This window comes from Phyllostomus hastatus, unplaced genomic scaffold (genome assembly GCF_019186645.2).
Source record: "Phyllostomus hastatus isolate PE091 unplaced genomic scaffold, TTU_PhHast_1.1 phas_scaffold_21, whole genome shotgun sequence".
In the NCBI taxonomy this organism is placed as follows: Eukaryota; Metazoa; Chordata; class Mammalia; order Chiroptera; family Phyllostomidae; genus Phyllostomus; species Phyllostomus hastatus.
The window spans coordinates 37,989,504-38,003,917 of NW_025334017.1; the positions used below are offsets into that span (position 1 = coordinate 37,989,504).

Genomic DNA, 14,414 nt, shown 5'->3' on the forward strand with positions numbered 1-14,414 from the left:
ACGAGAGACAGGCAGTGCACGGCTCACAAAGACTAAGGTATTTACCATCCAGCCCTTGGCAGGGAAAGTTCACCAGCCTCTGCTTTGGACAGTTCCAATTGTTCATCATTAAAAAAGCAATACTCCCATGACATCTTCACAAATAACTCGTTCTCTTTTTTATTATTATCTTGGGATAAACTCCTGGAAGTGAGAATGAGCCAGTGGTGTGAGCTCTTTGATGGCTCTTTATACCTGAGGCCAAATTGCTTTCCACAAGTATTGTACCATTTTCCACTGGCCCCAGGGGTGTGCGAGGGTGCCAATTTCCCCTCGCTCTCCTCTGATGACATCGTGCTCCAACCTTGGAATGTTCTGAAGCTGTACCCGCTCCCCTCTCTTGGATGTGGCCACGTGCATGACTGTGCATTTCATCATAATCCGACCCAAGGAGGCAGACACCCCCCTTAGCCACTTACTTTGTGAAATGGTGCACCCCTATCTTAAAAGTTTTAAGACTGAGGTGTGATGCATTCGTTTTCTGAGACAACAAACACCTATTTGAATCACCACTCTCTTTAATAGAGCCAGTTCACGAGTAGGCTCATCATCTCAGCTTCTGGATGCGAATGAGATTCAAGAGAATCACTCAGAAAAAGTCAGATGTTCATCAACCTTTCAGCTTTTCTCTCTAGGGCCTCCCCCCAACACTCTCCTTTTCAAGATGGAGAAATAAATGTCCAATGTGATGTATTTGTTGTTCAGACTCACACGTCTAACTGATAACACGTGTATGAGTTGAATCTCTTTCAAGTGTTCCTGTCGCTATCCTCTGTAGAGGATCAGTGTGCTGATTCTGAATAAATTAAGCTCTCCAACAACGTTTGCCTCGGTCATACAATGATGAATTAACAGCATAGTGGCCAAATATGAACGGCTGAAGCTCTGATTAGTCTATGGGTCCGCGTAGTGTACTCGAGCAGACCTCACAATGCAGAAGAGAAACTGTTGTTCAAGATCACAAGGCAGCAACCTCTGTCTTTAAATTCTTGTAGTTACTGGCAGCGGAGGGTGAGCCCAGAGGGGAGGCGTGGGAAAAGGCAACCCAGTTTCTTGAATACGTGGCTTCTGTGTCCGTAACACGGTGCTCATCCTTTTTTCTCCTTGTTTTCTATGCGGAGGACAATTTACAACTTCACGTTGTCACAGCCAGTACAAGCAATGGCTTGGCTCTCCCAGTGGTGGCTGCTGGGTTTGCCACGTCCTTTGATGGCCCCGCCGTGTGCCCAGCAGTTGCAGATGCTTTTCTGGCGGGAGAGTGAGTGCACTTTCCCCCTCGCCGCCCCCCACCGCACCCCCAGTCCCGCTGCCACCAGGCTCATGTCCACCGACCACCTTGACAAGATCTGGAAGGAAATCAAAGGAAAGGACCACCACCATTCCCCAGCCCGGCCCTTGCCAGCAAATATCCTTCCAGCTCCCAGACTGGCACCGGTAATCACAGACACGTGTCTGCTGCAGGGACCCCCGACTTCTGCGTGGATCTCCTCTGAAATGTGGCCAAGACAGGGAGCCGGAACTGCAGACCTCACTTCTGTCCCTACCGTGCAGATTTCACTAGAAACCCGACTTGCAAAAGCCTCCCCTTTTCCCCGATGAATGTGTACACAAAGGCAGCAATTGAACCCCACGCATGGAATCAAAGTCTGGATTATTGAATATCAAAGCTCACCAGGGGGCAGCCCCAGCCCTCCAGCCTGCTCCTCACCTCGTCTCCTCTGCAGCCTTCCTGTCTGAAAGCTTCCACCCAGCCTCCCGAGCGTCCCTCCTGGCCCGGTTTCCCACTCATAATGAAAATCAGGATGCATCTGGCTCACAAAGGACCCTCAGTAACACTTATTCAGCCACTGTTTCCTGAGCACCTACTATGCACTAGGCAGTCTGCCTATCTCCGGGTGTTTAAAAATCGATGAGGACCCAGTCCTCGCAAATAGTCTAGAGACTGAAAGACAGATATGAGAAAAATTACAATTTTGTGGAGAATTACAATGCAACTTAATAAGGAATATACCAAATCCTAAATTGTGTTTGCTTTTCCTAACTCATTAGCTGTATGTGTGACCCAAGGGCTTGGGCTTTCAAATTAAAAAAAAAAAAAAAAGCATTCAGATCCTTGCTCTGCTGTGTATTAGCTATATAATATGGAGAAAATTACTTCCTTTCTGTAGGCCTCCATTTCCTCGTCTCTAAAATGCACATCAAAATGAGACTAAGTTAAAAAAAATCTGTGTGAAATTAAATGAGGCAATATTTGCAAATGCCCTTTGTAAACCCTAAAGGATGATAAAATTGCATATACCAACCTGGAAGTTCAAAGTCAAGGACCAAAGCCTTACTCACTACTGTAGCCTCAGTACAAACCCAGTGTGTGGTACACAGTAAGCATTGAATAAATGAATGTGTGCAGAATAAATGAAGAGGTCAATGCACCAATTAATCAACTGTGTTTACTTACCCCCCCAGGGTCTCATCATACAACCAGGAGTCAAAACTAGAGGACCTCTCTGGCCCCTTCCAATTCTAATATTTTGACCCTTTTCCTCATGAGCTTAATCCCCAAGAGGAAGGACTGTTTTGCTGGGTCCATTCTTAAAACATGTGCCTTAGAGGATTGCTATGGTTAATTTTATGTATCAGTATGGTGGGAGTTTTGGGATGAGATTATCAATAAAGTCTATGAACTTTGACAAAGCAGATTACCCCCCATAACGTGGGTGGGTCTCATCCAATCAGTCAAAGGCCTGAAGAGAACAAAACGCCTGGCCTCTGGGAGCAAGAGGGAATCCTCCAGCCTGGTGGTCTTCCGACTGGAACTGTGCATCGGCTCTCCTGGGTCTCCAGTCTACAGGAGCGCGATGCAGACCTTGGACCCACAGGCCTCCATAATCATGTGAGCTGGTTCCTTATGTTAAATCTCTTTCGGTGTGTACACATTTCATACTGGTTCTGCTCCTCTGGAGAACCTTGACTAGTGCCCTGGTCTTGGAGACACACTGGTTGTCACTGAGATGTGCACTGCGTGTCCTTGTATCAGGAGAATGCACTGAGCCTGCCGGTGTGGCCATCAGACCAGGAATCTGCAGGAGCGTCAGGCAGCCCACTGCACATAGCAAATAAAAAGACAGGACTCTGGTTGAAGCAGGGATCTTAGGTTGACCCTTAGCTGTCTGTCCTCTTCTCGTAAGTCTGGAAACACCTGGAGGATGAGGGGTAGGGGAGTGGCAGCCATGAGTCTATCTCATGGGGGACAGGAAAGTCTCCTGGGAAGGGATTCACCATCTACAGTGAGACAGCCAGGCATACGACTTGGTCCAACAGGAATGTCCCACTCGGGGTCAGGAGAGATTCTGAGGCTACCTAGGAGCCTTCTCTCAGCTGGGCCCCCACCCGGGCCCCTGGGAACTCACACCTGAGCCTTTGGAAGAGGGGCGGCAAGAAACGAAAGGGCCATCTCCATGACCGATCTCACTGAGACACAACATAAGGCTGCCCCATGTGGAGACAGAGCAGGAGGAGCCCAAAGGTAGAGAGGGAGGCCTCCTCGCCCCACTGGGGGCCATGGCGAGGTTCTGCACCCCAGCTACAGCCCTGAAGATGCAGCAGGCTGAGCAGCCTTGGCCAGCCCAGTAGTGGCCTTGGCAGGGCAGTGACTTAGCCTCTGAGAGCGAGGCTAGGACGCCATCCAGTAATTCAGAGCCCAGACCAGAGCAGGAGACCAGGACAAGGGCAGGTGGCAAAGACGAGGTGACAACAGGCCTAAACTCCTCACCACACAGGAGCCACCACAAACTTCCCAGAAAATGGGGACAAGGGGTATTTGGAGGCTCTGTTTGACCAAGGAAGTCAGAGCCAGGAAAAAGTCCTTGCTGTCACTGTGGCTTGTTTTTTATGCCCTCAGAGTGGGGCAGCCCAGAGCATGCGTCTTACAGCTATTGACTACTAGATGGGTTAATGGTGCATTCCCGGGAGCAAATGTGTTGCCATGTGAATCCCATGCCTGGGAAGTCAAGAAGTAAAACGCACCCCCATCTCCCTGTTACCTGGAATGGCTCACCTGTGGAGCTAAGGGCCAGGGGTCCACTGAGGTGGCAGAGGAGGGACTCGGAGGGGCACTGGGGTAGGAAGGACATGGCAGGACCAGGAAGGTAGACACATGAGGAAGGAAATCTGGAGACAGGAGTGTGATCCCACAGCAAAGGACCTAGAGCTTTTTGACCTTGACCTTGAAAAGCAAGGGCCTGAATGCACGTGGTTTTCCAAAACTGACCTGAACACATTCAACTTCACATCTCTAATACCAATGCCACAAAGCACGGGGTATAAGAGGAAGCCAGGCAATGGCTCTGAGGGCTCCTGACCGGGCTCTCTGCCGCTGACTCCACAGGAGTGTGTGCTTTGGACACGTCCCTTTGAAAACCTGGCCCTTCAGAAGAAGACAGGCTGTGAGGAGGCATTAACTGGGGAAGCTTTAATAGACTAGGAAGCCACAAAGTCCCGCTGTCCAGCCAACCACTGACTTAGAGCTGATTCCTGCCTGACGCCCGTTCAAACAACAGACGCCCTTTCATTCTCCATGTAGAAAGGAGAGCTTCTCTCAGACTTTTCCCCATTAATTTCTCTGCCCTGGAGAAAAAGAGGAAGTCTTTCTTCTCCCAACAAACATGAAGGTTTCTCCAGGCATTTCTGCAACAGGGAAGGCCAGCCCAGGCAAGGCTCGTGGAGGGCTCTGATTAGAAGCCAGGGCCTCACAAAGGCGTCTGTTCTGCTCACTGCAGAATGGTTTCCCTGAAATATTTTCTTTTCTTTCCACAACAAACCTCTTCCAAAAAAACAGACAATGCCACAGCGCCCAAGGGCGCAGTGAGTTGCTGGCCCAGCCCGCCCCCGTCTCCCCACAGCTTCCAAACAAAGCCCCACTCAGGAATGTCTGTTACAATGAACTGAAAGAAGAAAAAACAGAAAATATTCTTTTCCTTCTTCACCTCAGAGAGATAAAGACCTATGTCAGAAGTCAGCAACCTTTTACTGTGGGAAGATAGGTAGTATTCCAGGTTTTATAGGCCCACAAGCAAAATCGATATTATGGGGGTATGTTCATAACCAAAAAAAAACAAAAATAAAAACAAATTTCCATAATTTTTTCCAACCATTTAAAAATGTAAAAACCACTTTAGCTGTTGAGGGCTACACAAGAACAGGCAGTGGGCCCTATTTGTCCTGTGGGCCACAGCTTGTCAACCCCCGGCCTGTTCCCCAGCTGCTCCAGCCAAGGCCCATCTGCCTTTCTCCTGGTTACACATCTAATTGACTGAGCTTGCTTTGATCAAGGCAGCAGAGGGTGAGAGGCAGTGACTTGTCATCAATTGAATTCCCAAATCATTCAGTGTTGTTGTTCAACCCATGTTCAAATTATAAGTGCAAATGGCCAACACACACAGAATTAAATTCGGTTTCTGATCTCCGGTGGCTAACACTGTATCTGAAAATATGCATCAAATGACTGGCAAGGTGAGTGAGTTTTCACTTAAGGAAGGACACTCGTTTTCTTAACTATCCTGAGTCTTGATAGCACGTCGGGAAAAGGAATGTCCCTGAACCACGCCCATAAACTATTAGAATAAAGAATAATGACCATGTCAGGTTCTCTTGCTCTTTAGAACCAGACACACCTGAGTTCAGAGCTGACTTTTCGTTCCTCATCACCTGTGGACAAGGTACTCCATCTCTCTGAACTTCACTGACTTCAGAACGGTAAAAAGAAAATAATGAAACCTATCTTCTTGCAGGGTTAAAAATTATACGGGGATAGCAGCAGACAGGGGCGTTTACCAAAAGCCCCCATGATTTCCTTTCGATTCTTAGCAGTGAGGACACTGGGCAGCCCAGGGCCTAGAACATGGGGGGCTAGACACCTTCCTTCATGTCTAGGCCCAGGGCCTAGAGCATGGGGGGCTGGACACCTTCCTTCCTTAGGCATTAAAAACAAACTCCAGCTAAGTAGCACTGATTCCACTGCTATCTAAATTCTAAAAAATATATTTACACAATCTCGTATAATTCTTACTGCGAGGTGGTCAAGGCAGATGCTATCTCTATTTAGAAGGCCAGAAAACAAACAAAAATTGGAGTTGGAATCAGAGGATCTACTCCATGTGACCTTGAGTTTTTATTTGGCTTCTCTCAGCCTCAGTTTTTTTTTTTAACTGGAATGGTGTTTTTTTTGTATCGTTGTTCAATTACAGCCATCCCAATTTTTGCCCCATTGCTCTCCCCCAAGCCTCAGTTTTCTTAACTTTAAAATGGGTATCGGGTATTATGAGAGATTTTAATTTGAAATACCTGTAACAGCATCTACAACATGGTATGGGCTAATAACTAGTAGTTTGAACTGTATGGCCAGATGACAAAAATCAGACTGAAATGGTGTGCATTGACGTAAGCTTCTTCAGGACATTTGCGGCCAAATGAGTCAGACAAGCTGACCTGAAATCTCATAATCTTTGCAAGAATGGTTCTCAGGGGGTTGGTAAATTCTTTGAGTCTCCAAATGGACAAAATTGCTGCCAAATCCCAGAGCCTGCTGACCTGCCGGAATGTGTTAGTCAGATAATTAGACAGTCTTGGATTCTCAATGTTTCCCCTTCTCCATTCAAATCTGGAAGGATGATGGTGCGCCCATGTACCCAGTGTCGTCTAACTCCATTAGTGACCGGCAGCTCAGGGGGAATACATAGAACAAATGCCTAATCTTCTCCCATGAACACATGATAGAAATGCATTTAAAAATATTGCTCATCTATTCAGCAAAATCTTCCTGAGCACCTACTCTACACCATGTATGCATTGATGAGACAGATACAAAAATGCATAAGACACACAGACCACGTTCCTGGTCTAGGGTGCTAGATGAATCTGTAAACAGGTACAATGCAATGTGATAATGGTTGTAATACGAGAAAGGTGAAAGTACGATAGGAATAACTGACTTCTTCCAGAGAGTCAAAGAAGATGTCACGTAGAAGAAAGGATTCTACGATGGTGGAGGAGGAATGAAGTTTTGCCAGATGAAGCCGAGGGAACTGCGCTGACAAAGACACAACATGCTTAGGACCATGAGACTGGGAAAACTGAGTCATGAATAGCTCAATGTGTGGGGCAGACCATTCTGGCTGCAAGTAACAGAAAATTCTAACTGACAATGGTTTCAATGATAAAAAGAAAAAGTTCTCAACTACCTGAAAGCACACACACCCTGAGTCAATGGATTCCGCTGTGCAGCAGCCCCCTGTTTTCACCTGCTCTCCCTAGGTTGCGCAGTGTGATAATGCAACTTCAAGGCATCAATATTGAGCCAGGAGTCCAGGGTGAAGTCGCCATTGCAGATGCCTAAATCAACCCCTTTAATATGTCGACCAGCAGTTGTTTTAAAATTTTTTCAGTGGCTGACAATAACTAGCTCATACTTGTCGTCAGTTGGGCTTGACTGGGCTCTGCTGGACTCCGAGTGGACCTGGCTGAGCTACTCGCAGCTCTGTTCAGCCCCTGTGCCTGATTCTGCAGCCCAGGGTGCGGGAGTGACCACCACATGGGCCGTGTCCGGGCGGACAGCAGAAACCAGACAGTTCCAGCTCCCCCACGCAATCATACATAAAGCTTCTGCTCAGAAAGGCAAACGGCGTGTCTACTCACAGCCATGGGGGAAAGCGTGTCTCATGGCCAATGCCAAAGTCAGTATGACAAGAGCAGGGTGGTAACAAAGAACCATAATATATACCTGTAATATATCTACCTATTATATACCTATAATATCAATGCAAGCTGTACCATCGCCAGAAATCTCCATTCCCCCTGAGGCTACCCACGGAACTGGGGCTCCAGTCTTCCTTGTCCCCTCCGGCATGGAGTGGAAGTTCTGTTTTCAGCTTGATAGGGCCCTTTTAGGTCACGTTAGGTCCCCGGATCACTGGCAGTCACCAGAGACTGTCACATGCAGATTGGGGAAGAGTAGACAGGACCTGTCCTGGAGCTCAAAATGGAGCCAGCCTCCCTGAGTCCATGACGGGGGTGGGAACAGCTGAGCACACCAGGATGTGGGTAGGAAGGAAGAAACAAAGGGATGCATTCTAAGCTGGCCGTGTTCAGTGTGTCCTGCTTGGCATGTCAATGACCAGGTTTTATCTCTGGGACCCAAGGAGCTTACAGAGTAGCAAGGGGACATCCTCTGATTTTAGGAGGGGCCACTTTCTCATTTTCCTCCCAATGCCCAACATTCCTCCCCATGCGGCTGCTGCTAGTTCCCCAGGGCTCCACCTTAAGGCTCCTGCTCGCCCACCTCTCTCGGGCTCCGAGGAGCACCTCATGCTAACACGGAGTGACACTGTTTCCCCCTTAAGCTCCACGTGTCTGTTTGTCACCAGCCAGTGGTCATGCCCACCTCCTCCCTCCCTTTGTCACTGGCGCTCTGTTCACCTGGATGCAGAGACATCCTTAGAGACACCCTCTACTATCTTCCCTCGACCCCCACAACCCATTCCTTAGTTACCAGGTGGGGTCTTTTCTGCTTCTTAAATATCTGTGTCCTCCGGTTGCCCGGGAAGATCATCTCTTGCCTGGATTACTGGAGTCACTTCCCCAAGGGTCTTTCACTTCTTGTTCCAAGAGTAGGTCACTCCCCCCTCCGCCATCAGAGGGATCTTTCTAAGGTTTGTCTCATTTTTTTTCCAGGACTGGCGTGCCTCTCTTTGATAATTTATTTTTCTTTCTTTTTTTAAATTTTATTTTAATTGTGGTTCAAGTACAGTTTTCTGCCTTTTACCCCCATCTCAGCCCACCTTTCTACCCCTCCCCACCTCTCTCCTGTTCCCACCCCTACCCCTTGTTTTTGTCCATGTGTCCTTTACACTTGTTCCTGCAAATCTTGATGCTTCCCGGCCTAAATGACTCCCCACTACATCCAAGTACAGTGCACACCTGTGAGCAGGAACACCCCCCCATGATCTGGCCCTACTTGCCTCTTTAGCGCCATCTCCTGTCGCTCCCCCAGAAAAGTGCCCACAGTCCAGCCCTACTGGACACCCTGCAGCCCAGGCCTCTCAAACCTCTGAGCACTGTGCCTTCGCTCATCCGATTTCCTCACCCCCTTCCTCCTGGGCTCACTTCCTCCTAAGCTACAGCTCCGGCTTCCCCATGCTCTCAGCACTGCTGTGCTCTCCTCTGCCACAGAAGTCATCAACATGCACTGAACTGTATGCTCGCTTACCATTAGACCGCTCCTGGAGGACAGGGACTTCAGATGGTCACCTTTGCATCCTCAGAAGCTCACACGGAACTAGCACACGTGTGCTGAATAAATGAATGAGACCCCCCCCCAGAGAAGTTCATTTATTCTCTAAAGCCGTTCATTCACCCATCTAAGTATTGGTTGGATGCTTATATGTACTAGGTATTATTCTGGGTGTTGGGGATGCAGCATTATTCAGTGCTGGCTGGGGTTTTATATTAGTACACAGAAGCAGAAACAGAAATGGAACCTAAAGTATAAAATGTCCAAACCATTCATTTGCTCCTTCCTTCATTCATTCATTACCCACTTAATGAACCACTACTCCCTGCAAGTCACTTTATTCAAACATTTCACACACACACACACACACACACACACACACACATCAAATACTGGTTTAGGGTCTATGTCTCCTCCCCACCTATTTCTCCCCCAAATGGCAAGCAATGTGAATTGCTTAGTAAATGCTTGTTGAATTACACTATTTGGACCGATGGTTAGATATGAAAGGCTGGACATCAAGGCACAGTCTTCCCCTTCAATATGTCCTGATGCATCTCAGCTTGTAAAAAAAAAAAAGTTAGAAACAAAACTAATTGCTCAGACAGCATCCACCATTTGAAGACAATGGCACTTCCTGCTAGGTCAGAGTTTTCTTCCGCAAGCAGGGCTTCCTTGAGCTGGGAAGAAGCTTCCCCCGCCCAGCTCCTGGGTCCTGGAGCCCGTCACACCCTCCAGCATCTGCTACCAGAGGCAAAAAGGACAAGAGGAGTCCAAGAGGCTCCTTCACACGGAAGGTGGGCCCCGCGGTGCCCGGGCTGGTGCGTGCGGCCAGCACCAGGGGAGCCGAGAGTCCTCTGTGGTCTCCGGGGAACGGCCCCCAAGTCTCGAGGAGAAAATTCCTGAAGTTCCATCTCCCCTCTGGAGACTCTGGCACAGAATTCTTCCTGTCCCCCAGGGTGACATAACGAGTCATTGTGATCCCCCCTCTGGGGTTTCAAATCCCCTTTATGTGGGAGAAGAGGGACTGGGCAACGCTCCCAGCCTAGGCGCTCTTTGACATTGATGGGAACTCTGCATCGAGCTCCAGATCCCTCCCCAGGGCTCCCCTCCTTCCCCCACAACTGCTCTGCCGTTCTCGAGTGAAGGAACGAAGCTAAGGCTACAAGAGTTCAGGGAGCCCTGAGAAGGAGCTCATGTATTTCTTAGACTCAAAGACTCTTAGAAATGGAAAGAAACTTAATTTAAAAATTCTCAGTGGCCCTTTATTCAACAGATCGGAAAGTCGAACCCCAGATGGACCAGTCTGCTGGAGCAGCAATAACAATTTACCACACGCTGTGTGGCTTGGACAATGTAATTTATGTCTCACAGCTCTGGAGGCTGACCATCCAAGATCGAGGTGTCGGCAGAACTGATTTCTTCTGAGGCTTCTCTCCTCGGCTTGCGGGCGGCCACCTCCTCTCTGTGTCCTCACATGGTCCTTCCCTTGTGCACACACCCCAGTGTGTCTTTGTCCAAACGCCTCCTTCTCATAAAGACACCGATCAGACTGAATCAAGCTTTACTCTACCGGCCTCATTTTAACTCAATCACCTTTTGGAGGTCCTATCTCCAAAATCAGTCATGTTCCAGTACCAGGGGTTGGAGCCTCAACATACAAATTAGAGGGGGCACGATTTGACCCAGAACCCTAGGGATATTACTGGTTCCATGGCCTCCTCACAACTGCTTTCTTCTTAACTTCAAGGTCTCACAGAGGCCCTCTCCAACCATCAAATTCAATGTCATACTCCTCAGACACTTTGTCCCCAAGACTCTATTTCCTTTTCTTCATAACCCTTGTTATTTTTCACCATGAGAACAGCTTCATGTAAAGCTTTAGATTCTTCTAAAGCATTGCTTGTCTGGGCTAACAAAGCCCTAAAAGGATGGAGTACCCACCACCCTCTCCGGTATCACCTCCTTCACTCTCTCCCCCTCCCCCCACACCCCGAACAGCCTGGCCTTTCTTCTGTCCCTTGAAATTACATCCCAACACCGTTCTCACCTCCGGGCCTTTGCACTTGCTCTGCTCTTGGACTGACATGCCCTTTCCTCAGGTGGCTTCTTGCCATTCAATTTAGTCATTAGCACGACCTCTTTAAAAAGCCTTCCATGATCAGCCAACCAAAAGCAACCCACAAGGTATACATCATTAAACCAACACAGCTGAACTTTCTGCAGAATACTTATTCTGCCCCCCCAATACTTTCCTCGCTACTAATTTGTTTCTTTGTTAATGTGTGACTCTCCCTCCCTGCCATCTTCCACTCCTCACCTAGAACGTGACGTGAGAACAAGAGATTCTTCCGTCTTGTTCCCCACCATGTCATCTATACATTGAAGAGTGCCTGGTCCACTGTAGGTACTCAAAAAGTGAATAGAATATGTGATTGAATGAATGAATGAACGAACAGGGTTTCTCAACCTCAGCACTATGGACAGTTTAGGTCATATAACTCTTTGTTGGCTCTGGAGGTGGGGGGTGGGGAGCTGTCTCATGCATTCAAAGCTATGTGACAGCACCACTGACCTGTACCCACTGGATGCTAGTGGCACCCATCTCCCTCATGACATGACAACCAGAAATACCTGCAGATGTTGCCATATGGCCCCTGGGGGGCAAAACCACCCCAGATGAGAGCCATGAGCTACACTTTGAGCTCCCAGATGGAAGGAACTGTATCCAAAACCATCAGATACCTCATATCTACACATAGATGCTCCATAAATGTTTATTGAAGAAAGAGAGATTAGAGTTTCACAACTTGCTAAAAATAAATCAAGAAATGTTCCAGAACCCATTTTTCTCAATAGGATTTGGCCCCTTACCATTTACGAGATTTTAAGTAATTGACGTAACTTCACCAAGTCTCTGGGTCTTCATCTGTTAAACAGAAATATCAAAAATCCCCACACTGGGGCCCTGCTTTCTGAACAATAAAGTACCATACAAGTGTGTGATTAATTATTTATTGATTCCCAAGCTGTGCATTGTTACTTCACCTCTTCTAACTCTTGCCTTAAATAACTTCAAAGGAGAACATTTCCTCCTCCTTGCCAGAGCCTTGTGTTACTGGTTACCCGACCCCTTTTCTGTCCAGAAGTCAAGGGTACTTCTTGGCTTTTGTGAAGTTCCGACCGTTCCTCTCACCTTCTCCCTCTCCCATTGGAGTTCTGACTCACAGGCCATGCCTCCGTCTCAGACAGCTCTTAGGAGAAGGCCTGCCCTGTGCAACGTGGCCACTGAGTTGTTGGTGATGTCTCTACTTCAGAGTCTTCAGGAAAACGTGGTTTCCACTGTAAATATTATCTTTCCTTCAGGTTCCATTGACGTCTCCACCTTCCCTCAAAAAAGCTTCCAGGTGCTGAATGTCCCCCTCCCCCTCCCTCACCCAGTGACACCATCGTGTTTACCTCTAGCACATTACATCTCCGAGTCCACCTGGAGTCAGAGCAGGAGATGGGTCTTCAATTCCAGCCGGACTGTGAGCTCCATGGGGAGGGGGAGGAGTGCAGGGGTTTGGGGACAAGGAGACTAGAACATGCTCCTCACCTCCCTCTGCCACCACTTCCCAGGAGGAAAAAGCTCACTATCAGAAATGTGATCTCCTAGGAATCATGGAAGTACATGAATCAGCTTTGTAGATTAGAAGACAAGTCCTATTTCTATGAATTCTGAAACATTATCTTCTACAGGATGAGTTGTTTATTAAAGCAAAAAAAAAGGAAAAAGAAAACCCGCATGCACACACAAACACAAGCCGTGCGCGCCCTCTCCTGGAAGAGTCGGCCACTGCCTCATCTGCATCCGTCCTTCCATTCCCGGCCTCAGCCAAGAATGGGTGCAAGGCAAGCGCCGCGAGGAGCAAGGGCGCCGCTCTCATCGACACTCTTTCCCACGCACAGACTTGTTGGCCCTGCTCACTGCCTGGCACAATCAATAGTGACATCCGCATCTGTCACGGTTTCAATCCCCCGGTCTCTAGTCTGTAAGGATCGGGCCAGAAGCCTGAGCAGCAACAACAGGCAAGGTCTGAGGTGAGTCTCACTGCTTGCAGCTGCTTAGACTGTGCTGGGTGGGCCTGGGCTCGCCGCATGGCCTCTAAACCACGGAACCCTTAGCTCCACCTCCTGGGGTCTGCTCTAGCCATTCCCCAGGCCCGGGTTTCTTCTCTGCTCCCTCCTCCCCCGAACCGGAGCTTTCGGAATGAAGACCCATTCCCAGCCTTACTCACGCTGCTCTCTCTCCCACTCAGGCCCTACTGCCCAGGCTCCGAGAGTCCTGCCAACCTTCTGGAACCTCCCACTGTGGTGGTGCGGGAGGGGGGAACCTCCCTTTCAGATGAAACCTCCCAGTCCACCTGCACAAACTCATGAGAACCTACCGCATCTAGTGGTCGTTTGGGCAGCACGTGCGCTAAAATTGGAACAATACGGAGAATATTAGCATGACAGCCGCGCAAGGATGGCGCGCAAATTTGTGAAACGTTCGCATTGTGCGCAGTGCCCCCGTGGCTGTCCTCGCACCCTTTGATCATTGGCTCAAAAAAATGTGAGTCAAAGCAGGTTGTGTGACACTCGACACCAATACCGTGCCTTTTCACTGTTAAAAAAAAAAGGAGCTTGCCATGTCGATGGCACACTGAGGGGTGGATCCCCAGGCTGGCTGTCCCCTGGGGCAGCGGCTCCTGCCCGTTGGTTTTCCCGGTGCTGACCTGCTATGTTCAGCTTCCTCTCCACCACCTGGGCTGCACTGTTACGATCCCTGCATATCCCACACCCCAGCTCATATGCGTTACAGCACATCCGTCCAAGTCAAAGACCCCAGCACGCCGTGCATTTGTCCTCCAGCCAGTTCACGGTAATGGAAGGTACACTCAACACCAGCCTAGAGAGAGTGGGCTTTTTTGCCCAGAAAGCTGTTCGGTCCCAACGAGGCAAATCCTATCACGTAGTATTGGACGATAACATCTTATACATAATCAGAAAGGGGATTGCTAGAGTAAGGATCACACACACACACACACACACCTCCGAGCATCAGGAA

General features: G+C 48.7%; 1 non-coding gene across 1 annotated transcript; it reads left to right on the plus strand.

The window, feature by feature from the left end:
* The first annotated feature begins 13,760 nt into the window (after window positions 1-13,760).
* Window positions 13,761-13,867, plus strand: LOC123833422. The gene has a single exon (XR_006788255.1). It is a non-coding gene; the product is annotated as a U6 spliceosomal RNA (small nuclear RNA).
* The last annotated feature ends 547 nt before the right edge of the window (window positions 13,868-14,414 follow it).